The following is a 19,057-nucleotide window of genomic DNA, read 5'->3' as shown; positions in this document are numbered from 1 at the left end:
TGCATACAAGAACAAACTCACTTTTCCAACAACTGAAAGACCATCTATCCAAGCATCATTAACACAGTATAATGCTCCAAGGCACGTCAATCAAATCACTAAATCACGGAGGCCTTTAGACAGTTAAATAAAAGCTTTTTCAAAGATGTTGGACTGAAGAGGCATCTGAAGAGGGAAAGAGGTAGAGAAACCGGAAGGTTGAAGGAGGTGAATTCAAGAGTTTAGACCAGTCAGCTAATGGCACGACAGCCAAATGTGATTAAAAATGGGAATGTAAAAGGAAGGCAGAATCAGAGAAACAAGAGATATTGGAGAATTGGAAGGTTGGAGGAGATTACAGAAATAGGAAGGAGTAAGGCTATCAGAGAAGTTTGAAATTTTCAAAATCAAGGCATTATTGGACTGAGAGCTAATTTTGATCAATGAGCTTGTGGGAATGATGGGTGAACAGGATTTGGGTGTGAATTAGAATGCAGATTGGAAAGTCAATACAGATCAGCAGTATTGCCAACAAGAGACTCCTTTCAAACAGAGAATGCCAAAACAGATTCATTCAAAATGTTAGGCCAGTATAAATTGAATTCTCTGCAGTAACACAAAATGGTCAAAACTGATGTCAATTCTGAATTACCAGTCTATACCTTAAAACAAAACCAACAGCTCCACATTGCACATGTTACCTTAAGGCATGTGTGGCTAGTTCCTGCTTTGTCAGTGTGTGTTTCTTCATCATTCAGAGTCCCCCTTTCCTCACTAAAGATTAATGCTGTGACAATTAAAGCTGTTCCTATTGGAAGTTCATGTGGGAGCTGCAGAGTTATGGGCTCCTTTACACAATAACTGACCACACTGTGAATAATTTTCAAGTGTCGTATTTGAGAAATATCTGACTAGCTGTTCATCTAGACTGACACACCAACTGCAGTGCCGAGGAATGTTGCATGGTCAGAAGTGCCATCTTTCAGAGGAGGTACTAAACCAAGGCCCTTTTAAAAGATCCCATGGTACTTTTTGAAGAATGGGAGATGTATACTCCCTGGTGTGCTATCTAATATTTATCCCACAAGAAATATCACTTATGATAACATATATGGTCATTTTCATACGTCATCCGAGTGACTTTGCTGAGCTAATTGGTTACATTATAACGGAGGCTAAAGTTTGAAAAATCAGTGGGAGGTCAGTGCTGACTGCTGGGCTAGACAATGTGGATTTAAGATCCACTGCAGAAGCAGAGGCACAAAATCAAGTCCGACTTTCCACGTCTGTAGTGACTAAATGCTGTATATTGGGAAGGGAAGATAAACAAAACCCTTGTCCCCTTCAGGGTGACGGTTGCAAATTAGCCCATACTGCTCTTACAAAAAAGCAGCATTATAATTGTGAAAGTATAAAAAAAGTGACACTCTGACAGAGGGATCCTTCTATATGAATCACAAAAACGTTAGCGAGTGGATACAAGTCATGAGAAAGGCAAATGGAATGTTGGTCTTTATGGAATGGGGGAAGTGAAAGATAGAGAAGAGAAGTCTTGCTACAACTATTCAGGTTATGGATAGGTCTGCATCATGTCCAGTTTCTATTTTCTTAATTAAGGAGAGATATCTATTTGGACTGGAGAAAGTTCAGAAAATGTTCACTAGGCTAATTCTGAGGATTAAAGGATTGCCATTTTGGGCTTTTATGCTCATTCCAAACACAAAGTGATACAATTTTACAGATCAATAGTATCAGGACTAGATAAGGTAAGTGCAGGAAGGATGTTCCTGATTACCAAGTGTCCAGAAGTAGGCATCACATTTTAAGGATACATGGTAGGCCATTTGGAAAGAGGAAGAGACATTTCTTCACCCAGACAGTGGTGAGCATGTGGAATACTCTGCTGCAGGAAATGGTTGAGGCTAAAACAATTGAATTGTTTTAAGGAGTTAGATATTATTCTTCCGACGAAAGTCATCAAAAAAGGTACGGGAAGAAAACAGGGTACTAAGGAACAGGGTACTAAGATGGATAATCAACCACTATCATTGAATGGTGGAGCGGGTTCAAAGAGAATAGCATATTCCTTCACCAATTTTCTATTTTTCTATGAAATAAGATTGAGATGGCATGACAGTAGAGGCTGAAGGAAGTTTCCTTCATAGGAAAATTTCAAAGTAGTTTCAAATACAGTTTCAAACTGAGGCTTCCCCAACTAAGGTAAAGGTGAAGAGAAATGTCTTCTCTCAAAGGTTGTTAATATTTGGATTTCACTACCCCAGAGAGCAGTGGAAACTGGGATACTGAATATATTCAAATCGAAGTTGGACAGATGTTTGATTTTGGACTGAAAAGGTTATGGGAAATAAGCAGGAAAGTGGAATTAAAGCCACAATGAGATCATCCATGATCATCTTTGAATTGTGGAGCAGGATTAAAAAAAGGATCAAATGGTCAATTCCCACTCCCATTTCTTACGTTCCTAATTGATTCTACTGTCCTGGTCAATATGAAACACTCAACCAACATTGTTGACAAAACAAATTACCCGGTCATTATCTTATTTCCAGTTACTTGGAGTTGGCAGTGTGCAAATTAGCATTGTTAGATTCAATACCCAGATATTAGCCATTCCTTTAGACTCTCATGACATGCATTTCAGGATTCAACCAATCCGATTGTGCAGAGACTTGGCACTGTATGGGTTTTATGACTGCCTCATTAATAACATTGTTCAGTGTGTGGAGAGCAGCTGGAATGTCAAATTGCTAAGATAGGTCTATTTGTTCACTTTGCTGAACTATTCCCATTAGCAGGTGGTCCGAGTAGGAAAACAGGGGTGAGAGAATGGGAACTGAAGGGGACCATTTCGTCCTTTTTGCCTGCTCCACCTTTCAACAAAATTATTATTGATCTACATTTTAACTCTTCTCGTCTTGACCCTTCAACACATTTGGTTAACAAATATCAATCTGAGTTTTAAAATTAATAACTGACAACATCAATTGCCATTTGCAGAGAAGAGATCCAAACTTGCACAAAAGGGTGTGCTTTAGTCTATACCTGATCCTAATTCATACTTCCATAAAGTCCAGAGAATGCGTAGAATAAAATCTGTTCACACCTTAATTCTTTGAGTCCAGATAAATGTTCTAATAAGTTAACACTGCATTCCTTGCAAGGCTACCATTTCCTTCCAAAACAGTAGAGTGCCCAGAATCACAAACATCTTTCTGACCTGTAGGCTAAACAGGATTTTGCATGCCTGAAGCACTGCTCCTACCCCCTAAAGTATTCTAACACAAAAGGCTAGCATTCCATTCGCCCTTTTGATTATTTTCTTTTCTCCTTCATGACATTTCAGTGATTTGTTAACTTGGATTGCTCAAGTCTTTCATTGGATCAGAGCTATTTCTCACTTTTCCCCAGTTCTACCCATTTTTGGCCCAAAATAAGCATTGCCTTGCTCTGAAATCTATTTGCCCATTCACCTAATTCTTTTGTATACTTCCCAAGGCTATAATTTCACCCGTACTTCATAACCAGAAAGTTCGCGCATGACTTGCTATCTCACCATCTAAGTAGTAAATGGTTGAGACCCCAGCACAGTACAGTGCAGAGCATCATTAGTTACATCATGTCAATTAGATTACTACCCATGATGCTGACTCCCTACATTCAACCAACGTCTTAACCAAGTCAATAAATTGTCCGAAATTCCATGAGCAAGCTCAGAAATTGATCCCGAACCAAGGGAACAGCACTGACAAGGAAAGCAAAAAAAAAGCCCTAAATCAGGCTAAATGCACTAACCAGGCTAAAGGCAATGATCATGGGGTGTAAGTTTGCTCACTGAGCTGGAAGGTTTATTTTCAGACATTTCGTCACCATACTCGGTAATATCATCAGTGAGCTTCCGGTGAAACTGTTGGTAATGGCCCGCTTTTTACGCGTTTAGCTTTCCTTGGGTTGGTGATGTCATTTTCTATGGTGACATAATTTGTGGTGGTGATGTCATTTCCTGTTCATTTTCTCAGGGGGTGGTAAATGGGATCCAAGTCAAAGTGTTTGTTAATAGAGTTCTGGCTAGAATGCCATGCTTCCAGGAATTCTCATGGGTTTCTGTCTGTTTGGCTTGTCCTAGGATGGATGTGTTGTCCCAGTCAAAGTGGTGTCCTTCCTCATCTAGAATACTAGTGAGAGTGGGCTGAGGTTAGCACTGCTGCCTCACAGCGCCAGAGACCTAGGTTCAATTCCTGCCTCAGGCGACTGACTGTGTGGAGTTTGCACGTTCTCAGTGTCTGCGTGGGTTTCCTCCAGGTGCTCCGGTTTCCTCCCACAGTCCAAAGATATGCAGGTTAAGTGAATTGGCCATGCTAAATTGCCCGTAGTGTTAGCTAAGGGATAAATGTAGGGGTATGGGTGGGTTGCGCTTCGGCGGGTCGGTATGGACTTGTTGGGCTGAAGGGCCTGTTTCCACACTGTAAGTAATCTAATCTATCTTGGTGGCTAGTTTTCTAGCTGTTTGTCCAATGTAGGGTTTGTTACAGTTCTTGCACGGTAGTTTTGCACATAAACACAAATGCATCTAAAACACAAAAAGTGGGCCATACCACCAGCGCTTCAGCAGAGGCTCACTGGTGATGGTAAAGGACCTAGTATGGTGACAAAACATCTGAAAATGAACCTTCCAGCTCAGCGAGCAAACCTACACCCAGAACCTCAAAATGAGTTTCAAATCTTCTCAAAACTCACTAGCAGTGATCAGTGATCGTTCTCAAAACCCAAAAGGGTCATTCATCATGAGCTGCACGTCAGCAATCAACAGAAAGAGCTTGTGAAAAGCCTTGAGACTTTATAGCACCACTCAGCTATTTCTGCTCAATTGCTGCTGAAGGCTCATCTGACTTGAACATCTGGATAAGCTATTTTCAGAACTAGCTTCAACTACAGATTTTATCTCATTTTTGAAGGGAAAAGCAAATGAACAAATAAGATTATTTAAGAATGTACACGGATTTACTTGACATTATAGGAGATCTATAATGGACTGAGCAACCTCCTCTCATAAGGCAGTGGTTTTGATGCTAAATCACAATGCATTCTCATCTCATGTTTCAAACAATGGCCTGTAATTCTGAGAGACAGGTGAGGAAAACTGGAAATAATCCAGACAAATGTGAGTAAAGTCACTTTATTGTTGGTCGTTTACATGGAGTCGATCCCAGACTTCATGCTGCTAATTCAGACTAACCCAGCAAAACAATGGGCTGGATTTTCCCAGGAGTGACAATCCCAGTCAGAGTGCCCCATCAGTCCTATTTATTTTTGTTCAGGTACAGCTCCCTTGTTCTGGTACAAGATTCCAATCACAGCCCTTTCAAGAATGTGGAGCATAGCCTATAACTAACAGGTCCTTCCTAGTGCAGGGCAGTCAGTTGCAATGTTGTGATTGAAACACTTACCAGCACAGCCAGAGACTCTGACAGTTCCTGTGAAAAGAGGGATATGCAAGAATGGGGTGTCATGTGAGTGAGGAACTAGGTGCAAGATGGTGAAGATGCCCAAGTTAGCAACAGTGTGGGTCAGGGTGAAGTGCATGTAGAGGAGGGAGTGGAATTGGCTCTGGTGGCAAACAAGAAGGGGTTGGTGAGGAGTCAGGTCTGATGGTAGGAGAGTGACGCGTCAGGTCCTTGGATAAAGGAAAACGGTGGGGTCAGGCCTGGTGACAGAGAAAGTGATGCCTCAGTATCCAGTCTGAGCAAGGGGTCTGAGGAGAATTAAGCTTAATTTGGGTGAACAAGATGAGAGAAAGTGAGGACTGCAGATGCTGGAGATCAGAGTTGAAAAGTGTGGTGCTAGAAAAGCGCATTGGGTCAGGCAGTATCCAAGGAGCAGGAGAGTCAACATTTCAGGTGTAAGCCCTTCATCAGGAAGCTTAGATGCATGGAGGAAAGCTATTTAGACATGAGGAGAAAATAATAGGAGGGTATGTTGACAGATTTAGCCACTGTGGGGTCTGCCAAGGTTCGTGTCCAGCATAAACTGCAATTACACTGAATACTCTATGTAAAATTCTATGTAAAATTTAATGAAAAACTATCAAGACAGTTGACATCTTTGTAGACTCCACTAAAACTAGAATCAACCCATTGGTCCAGTCTACAGAAACTAATGGCATAATTGTCAAGGTCTCAAAAATCCAACTTTCTGGAGAATTGCTATCAATAGCAGAGTGGCCAAGGCTGTCACATACTCTCTGTTGCACACTGCATTCTGTATCTTTTCAGGGTTTCTGACAGAAAGGATGCCTTCAGGCCATCCACAGCAGCAGCTCTCCTGAGTGGGCCTCTAGTTAGTCTTTCCCCAGGTTCTCATCCAACTAGCTTACCCATTTGGCAAAATAGTTAGCAATTGGAAGAAAAAGAAAATAAACCTAGGAAGTGAAGATTAGGAGCTATTTAAAAATAGCTCCTCAGGTTTTCAGCTGCAGGCTGATTCAAGAGGCTTCAGAGAATTAGTTTGAAATAATCCTAAAGAAGGGCACAAGCTTCTTTTCAAGATTAATGGAGAGGGAAAAATAGAATGAGAATTTATTTCCTTGCAATTTTTATTAGGACTTCATTATGTACCAGACAGATAATATGTGTTGCAGGGTCTATGAAGGAATTCCAGCAATCAAGGGGCTAAATAATTGCTCTATATTATGCAAAAAGCATTGAAAAATCAAGTTCCTGTCACACATGACGCATTGATGAGCGGCTTGTTTATCTTTTCTCTTATTAGTGAGGCTGCTTTTTAATATCCAATGATGTTTCTGTTGCTAAGTAACACTGGGTAGCTTTATGACAAACAGATGATTACTCAGTGTGATGAGAAATGCTTAGACTGATTTGCTGAGGTATCTTTTACAAAAACACCCCTCATTTCCTGCCAACCTGACATCAAGCCTCTCAGATTGCTCCCAGGATACGGATCTGAAAACAGTACTGCATAAAAAACCAACATTCAGAGGAAGGAAGGGTCACTCAACCTGAAACATTAACAGTGCTTGCTCTCTCCACAGATGGTGCCAGACCTGCTGAGCTTTTTCAGCAAATTGTTTTTGTTAAAAGGTTATAATGACATGTTTCCACTTCAGATGAATTTCACACACAGGTGTCACGCAGCCCACTGGCATAGTGGGCAGAGTATTTCAGGTTTTTAAATTTTTAACCACCATGCACAGGTTAATATCTGCCCCAATGTTTAAGATCAATGAAATGCTGACATAATTAGTCTTTCACCACAGATGCACTATGGTCTTACTGAACAATTCCATTGGAAATGGAAACTAAAATACAGAAAACAATGAACCTTCACTCTGGCTGTGCTACTCAGTAGGGACTGAGTAGCAAGGAGCTCGATTCATGCCACAAATATCCCATGGACCCTTTTTCTCAAATTTTGTCCAAGATTACGAGTATATTAATATAGGACTCATCTGGTGATGGTCAAAAAAGACCATCAATAACAAACTCTCTGCTGCTATGGCAAAAGTCCTATTTGAATAAAGTTACCAAACAAAATCAGTGACTGAGAAAAGAGTGAGAAATTAGAACTGGTGGCCAAAGCATTGATCAAAGATCAAAGTGAAGGGCACCTCAAAAGGGGATGAGGGGTAGTGTGCGTATGTGCGTTCAAATGAATCGGTCATGCATAACAAAATTTAGAGGGCAACTCATCCATGCCACTTCATGTACTTCCCCACCCAATTCCCATGTCACAATCTCCATGCCAATCTACACCCCTCCACACAGTCCATAGCATTTCCCACACAAAACTAGACTCTATTCCCGATCCCCATGCTCCAACACTAATTTTATTCCAATTATTACACTTTAAGCCCAGAGGAAGCATGGAACTAATTAGAAGGCAGAATTAATTAATTTTGTCTCCCCTGGCTTCCTTATTTTCTGTGTATCTATTTTTTTTTGAAAAAAAAAGGAAAAAGCAGCAAATTCAATGGATGAACATAACCTGTTTTAATTGCTCATGGCCGATTCCATCATATAACTGAATATGGGACAGACAGATAGATAGACTAACACCAAAGTGAAAGAGAGAGATTAGTTCAATTAGAATGGGAATGCTGGAGTGTTGCAGATTTGGCAAGTAAATTATTAAAATGTGTCTTCCTCATGACCAGGGGAAAAAATTAGTTGATCTCAGTTAACAGCACTACAATTGACCTGATATTATCAGAAGTAAAGGGTTTTCTTTTGAATTCTATCCTACTTTATGGGGAGACAATGGCCTAGTCGTATCATCATTGGACTATTAATCCAGAAACTCAGCTAATGTTCTGGGCAGGAGAAAGTGAGGACTGCAGATGCTGGAGACCACAGTTGAAAAATGTGGTGCTGGAAAAACAGCAGGCCAGACAGCATCAGAGGAGCAGGAGAATCAACGTTTCGGGCATAAGCCCTTCTTCAGGAATGAGGCTGATGTGCCAAGTGGGCTGAGATAAAAGGTAGGGGAGAGGGGCGCTGGGAATATGATAAGTGGAAGGAGGTGAAGGTGAGGGTGATAGGCCGGAGTGGGGGTGGGGGCGGAGAGGTCGGGAAGAAGATTGCAGGTCAAGAGGGCGGTGCTGAATCCGGGGGTTGGGACTGAGATAAAAAAGGTGGGGGGAGGGGAAATGAGGAAGCTGGAGAAGTCTACATTCATCCCGTGTGGTTGGAGGGTTCCTAGGCAGAAGATGAGGTGCTCGTCCTCCAGACATCGTGTGGTCAGGGTCTGGCGATGGAGGCGGCCAAGGACCTGCATGTCCTTGGTGGAGTGGGAGGGGGAGTTAAAGTGTTCAGCCACGGGACAGTTGGGTTGGTTGGTACGGGTGCCCCAGAGGTGTTCCCTGAAACGTTCCGCAAGTAGGTGGCCTGTCTCCCCAATGTAGAGGAGACCACATCAGGTGCAGCAGATACAGTAAATGGTGTGTGTGGAGGTGCAGGTGAATTTGCGACAGATATGGAAGGATCCACTGGGGCCTTGGAGGGAGGTGAGGGGGAAGGTGTGGGCGCAAGTTTTGCACTTCTTGCGGTTGCAGGGGAAGGTGCCGGGAGTGGAGGTTGAGTTGGTGGGAGGTGTGGACCTGACGAGGGAGTTGCGGAGGGAGTGGTCTCTCCGGAATGCTGATAGGGGTGGGGAGGGAAATATATCCCTGGTGGTGGGGTCTGTTTGGAGATGGAGGAAATGACGGAGGATGATACGAAGTATCTGGAGGTTGGTGGGGTGGAAAGTGAGGACCAGTGGTGTTCTGTCCTGGTGGCGATTGGAGGGGCGCGGTTCAAGGGTGGAGGTGCGGGAAGTGGAGGAGATGCGGTGGAGAGCATCGTCAACCACGTCAGAGGGGAAATTGCGGTCTTTGAAGAAGGAGGCCATTTGAGTTGTTTGGTAGTGGAATTGGTCCTCCTGGAAGCAGATGCGGCGGAGGTGAAGGAATTGGGAATATGGGATGGCGTTTTTACATGGGGCAGGGTGGGAGGAGATGTAATCTAGGTAGCTGTGGGAGTCAGTCGGTTTGTAGTAAATGTCTGTGTTGAGTCAGTCGCCAGAGATAGAAATGGAGAGGTCTAGGAAGGGGAGGGAGGAGTCAGAGATCATCCATAACCTCATCACCTCAGATCTCCCATCCACCGCCTCCAACCTCACTGTCCCACAATCCCGCACCGCCCGTTTCTACCTCCTGCCCAAAATCCACAAACCCGACTGCCCCAACTGACCCATTGTCTCAGCCTGCTCCTGCCCTACTGAACTCATCTCTGCATATCTCGACACTGTCCTGTCCCCCTTTAGTCCAAGGACTCCCCACCTATGTTCGGGACATCACCCACGCCCTCCACCTCCACGATTTTCGCTTCCCCAGCCCCCAACGCCGGATCTTCATGATGGACATCCGATCCCTATACACTTCCAACCCCATCACGAAGGCCTCCAAGCCATCTGCTTCTTCCACTCCTGCTGACCTAACCAGTACCCTTCCACTGACACCCTCCTTCGACTGACTGAACTGGTCCTCACTCTTAATAACTTCTCCTTCCAATCTTCCCACTTCCTCCAAACCAAAGGAGTAGCCATGAGCACCCGCATGGGCCCCAGCTGTGCCTGCCTCTTCGTAGGATATGTGGAACAGTCCATCTTCCGCAGCTACACTGGCACCACACCCCACCTTTTCCCCCGCTACATTGATGATTGTATTGGTGCTGCCTCGTGCTCCCACGATGAGATTGAACAGTTCATCCACTTTACTAACACCTTCCACCCTGACCTCAAAATTTACCTGGACCATCTCAAACTCCTCCCTCCCCTTCCTAGACCTCTCCATTTCTATCTCAGATGACCGACTCAACAGATATTTACTACAAACCGACCGACTCCCACAGCTACCGAGATTACACCTCTTCACACCCTGCCCCCTGTAAAAATGCCATCCCATATTCCCAATTCCTTCACCTCCGCCACATCTGCTCCCAGGAAGACCAATTCTACTACCGAACAACCCAGATGGCCTCCTTCTTCAAAGGCTGCAATTTCCCTTTGGCGTGGTTGATGCTCTCCACCGCATCTCATCCACTTCCCGCACCACCTCCCTTGAACCCCACCCTTCCAATCGCCACCAGGACAGAACCCCACTGGTCCTCACCTTCCACCCCACCAACCTCTGGATACATCGTATCATCCTCCGTCATTTCCGCCACCTGGGATATATTTCCCTCCCCACCCCTATCAGCGTTCCAGAGAGACCACTCCCTCCGCAATTCCCTCGTCAGGTCCACACCTCCCACCAACCCAACCTCCACTCCCAGCACCTTCCCCTGCAACCACAAGTGCAAAACTTGCGCCCACACCTCCCCCCAATGCCCCAATGGATCCTTCCATATCTGTCTCAAATTCACCTGCACCTCCACACACATCATTTACTGTATCTGCTGCACCTGATGTGGCCTCCTCTACATCAGGGAGACAGGCCGCCTATTTGCGGAACATTCCAGGGAACACCTCTGGGACCCCCACACCAACCAACCCAACCACCCCTTGGCTGAACACTAACTCCCCTCCCACTCCGCCAAGGACATGCAGGTCCTTGGCCTCCTCCATTGCCAGACCCTGGCCACATGATGCCTGGAGGAAGAGCGCCTCATCATCTGCCTCTGAACCCTCCAACCACACAGGATGAATGCAGATTTCTCCAGCTTCCTCATTTCCCCTCCCCCCACTTTATCTCCGTCCCAATCCCCGGATTCAGCACCGCCCTCTTGACCTGCAATCTTCTTCCCGACCTCTCCACCCCTGCCCCCAACCCCTCTCTGGCCTATCACCCTCACCTCCTTCCACCTATCTTATTCCCAGCACCCCTCCCCAAATTCCCTCCACCCTACATTTTATCTCAGCCCACTTGGCACACCAGCCTCATTCCTGAAGGGCTTATGCCCGAAACATCGATTCTCCTGCTCCTCGGATGCTGTCTGGCCTGCTGTGTTTTTCCAGCACCACATTTTTCAATAATGTTCTGGGCACCTGGGTTCAAATCCTGCCATGGCAGATGGTGTAATTTGGATTCAATAAAAATCTGGAATTAAGGGTCTATTGATGACCATGGACCAATTGTCAATTACAGAAAAACCTGTCTGGTTCACTAATGCCCTTTAGGGAAGAGAACTGCTTTCCTTACTAGGTCTGGCCAGACTCGAGACCCGAGACCCACAGAAATGTGGTTGACTCAACTGCCCTCTGGACAACTAGGGATGGGCAATAAATGCTGGCCCAGCCAGCAACACCCTCCTTCTTGGAGGAAGGGGGCTACTGCCCTCTAGTCTAGCCTGCCGATATGCGCAGTAAGCATGAAGACTAGCTATTTGTGTGAAGTGTTGATGGTGCCTAAACCACCGAGTCAGTACATCCAGGAAAAGAACACATTAAAACAAAAACAAAAATCATAGCTGCTGGGTAGGAATATTTGGTACAACTGGGAGGACACATATTTCAGAGGCCCAGACGTCGTCAATTCGACCTTGGCTAAATGAGTTAAAAAACCTCAAAAGAAGGGACAAAGGGGTTTCTTGCAGTAATGTCTCTTACCAGGTTAAGAAACAATTGACTTTGTTTACTTAAGTAGGCACCTATTGAAGACAAGACCATAGCATAAATAATCTAATCTTACTGATCCAGGTATTTCTCATTCAGCCCATCATGCCTGGACAGACTCTTTGAATGGCTTATCCAAATCAGTCCCATTCTCTTGCTTTTCCTCACATCTCAACGAATGCTTTCTTCAATTAGTTATTCACTTCCCTTTTGCAAGATAGCATTGAATCTGCTTCCACTGCCCTTTCAGTCAACACACACACACAAACTTTCGACATCAAAAATTCCTATTCATCTGCTTAAAGCCACTACAGCTCATAGCTCTAATACTTTCTCTACCTCTCGTTCTCATTCCTTTAACACTAGCTTAAAACTATCCCTTTGACCATCTTAGTGCACCTATCTATAAGTCTCCTTAACTGACTCAGTGTCAAATTGTGTCTGCTAATCACTTCTATGAAGCAGCTGAAGATGTTTTATTGATGTTGAAGGTACTGTACAAATATAAAAATTATTTTGTGTATAACATCCCCTTATTCAAATTCTTTATTAAAATTTGGAGAGATGTACATAAGAAGCTAACTGCATTATTCTTCCTCTGGGAATGAATTTTCTAGCTCTCCCTGGTCAGCTCCACACGATTTTAGTTTAATACTATTTGTTTGATTCAACATCCTTAACTGAACAAGGCTAGGAAGTAAATACAAGCATCTCACACTTTTCAAAAAATGGGAGAGGGGTTCGGAAAGCAAGTGGTTAGTGACCAGCAACAAATACTGAAACCAAATACTCTGTCACATCAAAGACAAACCAACCCATAACAGACATAACTTTACTTCATATTTTGACAAACTATGAATGCAAAGAGATAAAAGACAAAAAAAACCTGCAGATGCTGGAATCCAAGGTAGACAAGCAGGAGGCTGGAAGAACACAGCAATATGAATAGGAAGGGTTTAGAGGGATATGGGCCAAGTGTTTGCAAATGGAACTAGATTAGTTTGGGATATCTGGTTAGCATGGACTGAAGAATCTGTTTCCATGCTGTACATCTCTGTCACTCTAAGCCAGACAGCATCAGGTAGTGAAGAAGTCAAAGTTTTGGGTGTAAAATGAAAAGAGATGGCAGCTGACCTGAACAGGCACTTTGCATGAGTCATCACTATAGAGAATACAAATAATGTCTCCAGGTTTGTTGTGAATCAAGAAATGAAGGGAGGGAGAAACATGACAGTTACAGAAGAGAGTGTTACTAAATACAGGTATTCCCCGCTTTTCGAAAGTTCACTTCGCTTTTACAAAAGACCTACATTAGTACTGGTTTTCACTAACCAAACGAAATTGGAACAGGATTTTCACTTCTGAAAATAGGCAAAACCTTTCCCATATAAATTAATGTCTCACTTTATGCCATTTCAGCTTATGAAAGGTTTCTTTGGAATGCTCTACTTTCCGATAGCAGGGGATACCTGTACATTGTAGGTGCTATCAGCTGGCAGGATCCTGATCAATGTTCTTTCGAAGCAGAGGGTCAGCATACACCAACTGGCATCCCCTCCCTGCTCTTGCTTTTATTAGTTAAGGCATAGAATATAAGCATCCCCCATGCTGCCGTAGTCACCGTATCTCCCTGCTACTTGCAGGGTTTAGTATACCTGCACACCAAAATCCCTCCCATCAGTGTAGATCCACCTCACTTCCTGTTCAGGAAGCCACACTTGTGCACTGACTGAAAATTAGTGGAACATAGATTCCAATGGACTGTAGGGTCTTGAAAGAAATGATTGAGATAGTTGATGTGCTGGCTTTAATTTTCCAAATTCCCTAGATTTGGGGAAGGCTCCAATAGAGTTGAAAATATAGTGAACTGTTCAAAAAGGGAGGGAGATAGAAAGCAGGGAACTACAGACCAGTTAGGCTGACGTCTATCACAGGGAAGATGGTAATACCAATGTTAAAGATGTTAAAGCAAGGCAATTTAGAAAAATCTCAAAAACATTTACAGTACAGAAGGAGATCATTCAGCCCAATTTGTCCTGGTCAAAAGATCTGACTAGACTAATTGATTTTTCACCTATTGGCCCATATGCCTAGAATGTTTGAAAATATAAATATTGCTCTATGTTTTGAGAGTTTGTGACTTAATCACCCTTTCAAGGAGTGAGGTCCAGACTTCCACAACCCATTAAGTGGGAGAATAAATCTTCTCTCAGCAACTACTTATCTTAAATCTATGGCCCCTGGTTAGTGAATCAACTAATTTAAAAAGCGCCTTCCCAACTGCTCAGTTTATGACCCTCAACTTTGTACACCACTGTCAGGTCCCCTCTCAATCTTCACCGCTTTAAAAGGAAAATGACCCCAGTCTATCCAATCTTACCTCTAGCTCAGACCCTCCAGCCTTGGTAGCATCCTGGTAAAATCTCCTCTGTACCTTTTCTAGTGCAATTACATCCTTCCTATAAATGTGATGACAAGAATTGCATGCAGTGCTACAGGTATAGCCTAGTGTTTCAAAAACAGTTCTAGCAATCTCTCCCTGCTTTTGCTTTCATAAAACATAAGTATCCCCATGCCATCCTAATCACCATACCTCCCTGCTACTTGCAGGATTTAGAGTACACTAAAATCCCTTCCAACTTTATTACTTTTGATAGTCCTACCATTTATAGTATTATTCCTTGCCTGGTTAGACCACCTCCAAGTCTTTTACCTGCCACTTACCTTTGTCGAATTCTATTTGCCACTGCCCTGCCATGTGACTAGTCCACTGATGCAGTCTACAGCTACCCTCCAATTTTTAACTAAACACAATGAATGTACAAAACCACACAGTCAAACAGAACAATAGTCAAAAGGAAACCGGGGAACTCAAACTTTGGATTCAGGTCCATTTGATTATCAGAGACAAATCTAATTTGCAGCTGGAACACGAGTAGGGGAAAAAGGGAGAGACTGAGGGGCAAGTCGAGGAAAAGGTGAGGCAGGAAAGAGATGGTGTCAGAGACAGAGAATGCAGATGACAGGGAATGCAGAGACAGAGAGCACCCGCATTGGTTCAAGTCATAATTTTGAGCCAAACCTCAGGCCAAAAAAGTTCCAAACGGTTGAAACTCATTTTCACATTTTCTACATGTCAGATAAAGAAAGTACGCTCCAGGCTGCAAGAGGAAACCTTGGAATTCTAAAAAGTTAAACTGCCCCTTTTCACCACATACACTATCCAACAGTGGGCAAACCCAACTCCTACTACCCACTTCATCCCTCAAAATGATCAGACACAAAGCCCTTCCATTCCAAAATGCCCACTCACCCCAACTGCAGATTGACACCTTCACAACAATCCCAATAATGACAGCATTCAAATCCACAAACTGCTCCTCTCTCCATCAAATTGCAGCTCTGAATTCTCTCTCCCCCCACCCTCTCCACCCTGCTTTTCCCTCAAACTAACTGCCTGTGGTCCAGCTTGATGGATTCCTGGTTGCTGCTTCTGATGGGAATTCATACTTCAGTTCCAGACTCCAGTCCCCAACTACACTGTAGACCAACCTGGCAGGCAGGAATTCACCTAACCGTTACCAAGGGCAAGGTCTCCAATTTACCAGCCTTACTGGACTTTACTCACAGACTCCCTACTCATAATGGGGGCAGACAAAAGCATTCCTGGTCCGATTTTGCCACGTACCTTCAGTTTCAGATCCAGATCTCGGCCTTAGTTTGTTTCCCCCAATGTAAAGCTCATCTTCGAATCTATCACAGGGTCAATTAAAAAGGACTGACAAAAAAAAACAATGCAGCTTAATTCTTCCACTCGGTCACACAAGCACACAAACACAGCTAAGCTCTCAGTGCCCCAGCAGAATTCATTACCTCATCTGTTACTGCATTAGATCATCCCTTTCTAAAGCGCTCTCCAATTAAACAGGACCCACCCACCCTTTATTGGTAATGATGGGTCAGCGCTGGCCATGCCAGATTTAGAATGGCTATTCAGCCAGTATACTGAAAGATGGGAACAGGTTATGGATAATTTGCTATTACCACTGTAGCTAGATGCCATTGAATATCAAGCTTTCAATGGGAGAACAGAGATCTCATTAATTCTTTTCTTGAGGCATAAAGTAATCATGGGGACTCAAAACAAACCTTCCATGTAATATATTAAAAATAAATGTCTCTGTTTTGGAGTTTATTCCACAGAGAGGATAGCATCTTTGGCAGCAATTTCTATTTTATGAATATTTAATATTCTGAGGTCAAATATTTGTCATTTTAACAGAAAACTTCAGCCTAATTTGAAAACACAACGACACCATCCACAGTCAGTTTTAATCCAATAACATTGTGTTATGGGAGACATTTAGATCTTGTACAGTACAGTTGTGTAAAGGGAGAAATGGCACATCATTTGTTAAGAGCATGACTGGCATTTATGTGGCGCCTTTCACAATCACATGACATAGCAAAGCATTTTAGAGTCAATTAGGTGCTTTTTGAATAGCACTTGCTATCCTACAGGAGGAAACATTGCAGTCAGTTTGTGCACAGCATGCTCCCACAAGTATCCACCTCAAAATGTCATCCAGTTTACAGTGAAGACCAAAAATAGTAGGCAATCCATGGAGGTGGTTGCTTCCCAGAATATAGTGGGCCTGTACAACAGGCTCCTGGCTCAAGCAGCTGATGGGAGCTTGTTGAATTCCTGCCCCAAAGTTGACCTGGATTTTGATCTGGGCTTTCATGTCTCCCAGGAGAGTACGTAAATGCCAGTGTGTGGGGACGGAGTAGATTTGATCATTTACTGGATTAGTGGTGCAGGAAGAGCACAGCATTTCCGGCAGCATCCAACGAGCAGCGAAATCGACGTTTCGGACAAAAGCCCTTCATCAGGAATAAAGGCAGTGAGCCTGAAGCGTGGAGAGATAAGCTAGAGGAGGGTGGGGGTGGGGAAGAGAGTCGCATAGAGTACAATGGGTGAGTGGGGGAGGAGATGAAGGTGATAGATCAAGGAGGAGAGGGTGGAGTGGATAGGTGGAAATGAAGATAGGCAGGTCGGACAAGTCTGGACAAGTCAGGGAGACAGTGCTGAGCTGGAAGTTTGAAACTAGGATGAGGTGGGGGAAGGGGAAATGAGGAAGCTGTTGAAGTCCACATTGATGCCCTGGGGTTGAGGTTTTCCGAGGCAGAAGATGAGGCGTTCTTCCTCCAGGCATCTGGTGGTGAGAGAGCGGCGAAGGAGGCCCAACACCTCCATGTCCTCGGCAGAGTGGGAGGGGGAGTTGAAATGTTGGGCCACGGGGCGGTTTGGTTGATTGGTGCGGGTGTCTCGGAGATGTTCCCTAAAGCGCTCTGCTAGGAGGCGCCCAGTCTCCCCAATGTAGAGGAGACCACATCGGGAGCAACGGATACAATAAATGATATTAGTGGATGCGCAGGTAAAACTTTGGATGTGGAAGGCTCCTTTAGGGCCTTGGATAGAGGTGAGGGAGGAGGTGTGGGCACAGGTTTTACAGTTCCTGCGGTGGCAGGGAAAAGTGCCAGAATGGGAGGGTGAGTCGGAGGGGGGGGTGTGGACCTGACCAGGTAGTCACGGAGGGAATGGTCTTTGCGGAAGGCGGAAAGGGGTGGGGAGGGAAATATATCCCTGGTGGTGGGTCTTTTTGGAGGTGGTGGAAATGTTGGCGGATGATTTGGTTTATGCGAAGGTTTGTAGGGTGGAAGGTGAGCACCAGGGGCGTTCTGTCCTTGTTACAGTTGGAGGGGTGGGGTCTGAGGGCGGAGGTGCGGGATGTGGACGAGATGCGTTGGAGGGCATCTTTAACCATGTGGGAAGGGAAATTGCGGTCTCTAAAGAAGGAGGCCATCTGGTGTGTTCTATGGTGGAACTGGTCCTCCTGGGAGCAGATACGGCGAAGGAGGAGAAATTTGGAATACGGGATGGCATTTTTGCAAGAGATAGGGTGGGAAGAGGTGTAATCCAGGTAGCTATGGGAGTTGGTGGGTTTGTAAAAAAATGTCAGTGTCAAGTCAATCGTCACTAATAGAGATGGAGAGGTCCAGGAAGGGGAGCGAGGTGTCAGAGATGGTCCAGATAAATTTAAGGTCAGGGTGGAATGTGTTGGTGAAGTTGATGAATTGCTCAACCTCCTCACGGGAGCACGAGGTGGCGCCAATGCAGTCATCAATGTAGCGGAGGAAGAGGTGGGGAGTGGTGCCGGTGTAATTACGGAAGATCAACTGTTCTACATAGCCAACAAAGAGACAAGCATAGCTGGGGCCCATACGTGTGCCCATGGCTACGCCTTTGGTCTGGAGGAAGTGGGAGGATTCAAAGGAGAAATTGTTAAGGGTGAGGAACAGTTCGGCCAAATGAATGAGTGTGTCAGTGGAAGGGTACTGTTGGGGACGTCTGGAGAGGAAAAAACAGAGGGCTTGGAGGCCCTGGTCATGGCGGATGGAGGTGTAGAGGGATTGGATATCCATGGTGAAGATGAGGCGTTGGGGGCTGGGGAAACGGAAGTCTTGGAGGAGGTGGAGGGCGATGGGGGTGTCTCGAACGTATGTGGGGAGTTCCTGGACTAGGGGGGAATAGGACAGTGTCGAGGTAGGTAGAGATGAGTTCAGTGGGGCAGGAGCATGCTGAGACAATGGGTCAGCCAGGGTGGTCAGGCTTGTGGATCTTGGGAAGGAGGTAGAACCGGGCAGTGTGGGGTTCCCGGACTATGAGGTTGGAAGCTGTGGGTGGGAGATCTCCTGAGGTGATGAGGTTCTGTATGGTCTGGGAGATGATGGTTTGGTGATGGGGGGTGGGGTCATGGTCAAGGGGGCGGTAGGAAGAGGTGTCCTCGAGTTGGCGTTTGGCTTCAGCAGTGTAGAGGTCAGTGCACCAGACTACCACTGCACCCCCTTTATCTGCTGGCTTAAATGGTGAGGTTGGGATTAGACCAGAGGG

General features: G+C 44.8%; 1 protein-coding gene across 6 annotated transcripts in view; it reads right to left on the bottom strand.

The window, feature by feature from the left end:
- Positions 1-19,057, bottom strand: part of mapk8ip1b (mitogen-activated protein kinase 8 interacting protein 1b) — a 156,777-nt gene that overhangs the window by 57,831 nt on the left and 79,889 nt on the right. The window contains exon 1 of one of the 6 annotated variants that reach the window (XM_072592563.1): positions 15,791-15,880. The exons of the other annotated variants lie outside the window; for them this stretch is intronic. The gene's annotated coding sequence lies outside the window, so the exon portion shown is untranslated. Of the gene's footprint in view, positions 1-15,790; positions 15,881-19,057 lie in introns of those variants that run through there. 6 annotated transcript variants of the gene reach the window in all.

Source organism: Chiloscyllium punctatum, chromosome 22, assembly GCF_047496795.1.
Source record: "Chiloscyllium punctatum isolate Juve2018m chromosome 22, sChiPun1.3, whole genome shotgun sequence".
NCBI lineage: Eukaryota > Metazoa > Chordata > Chondrichthyes > Orectolobiformes > Hemiscylliidae > Chiloscyllium > Chiloscyllium punctatum.
This window is presented reverse-complemented; position numbering and strand designations above follow the sequence as displayed.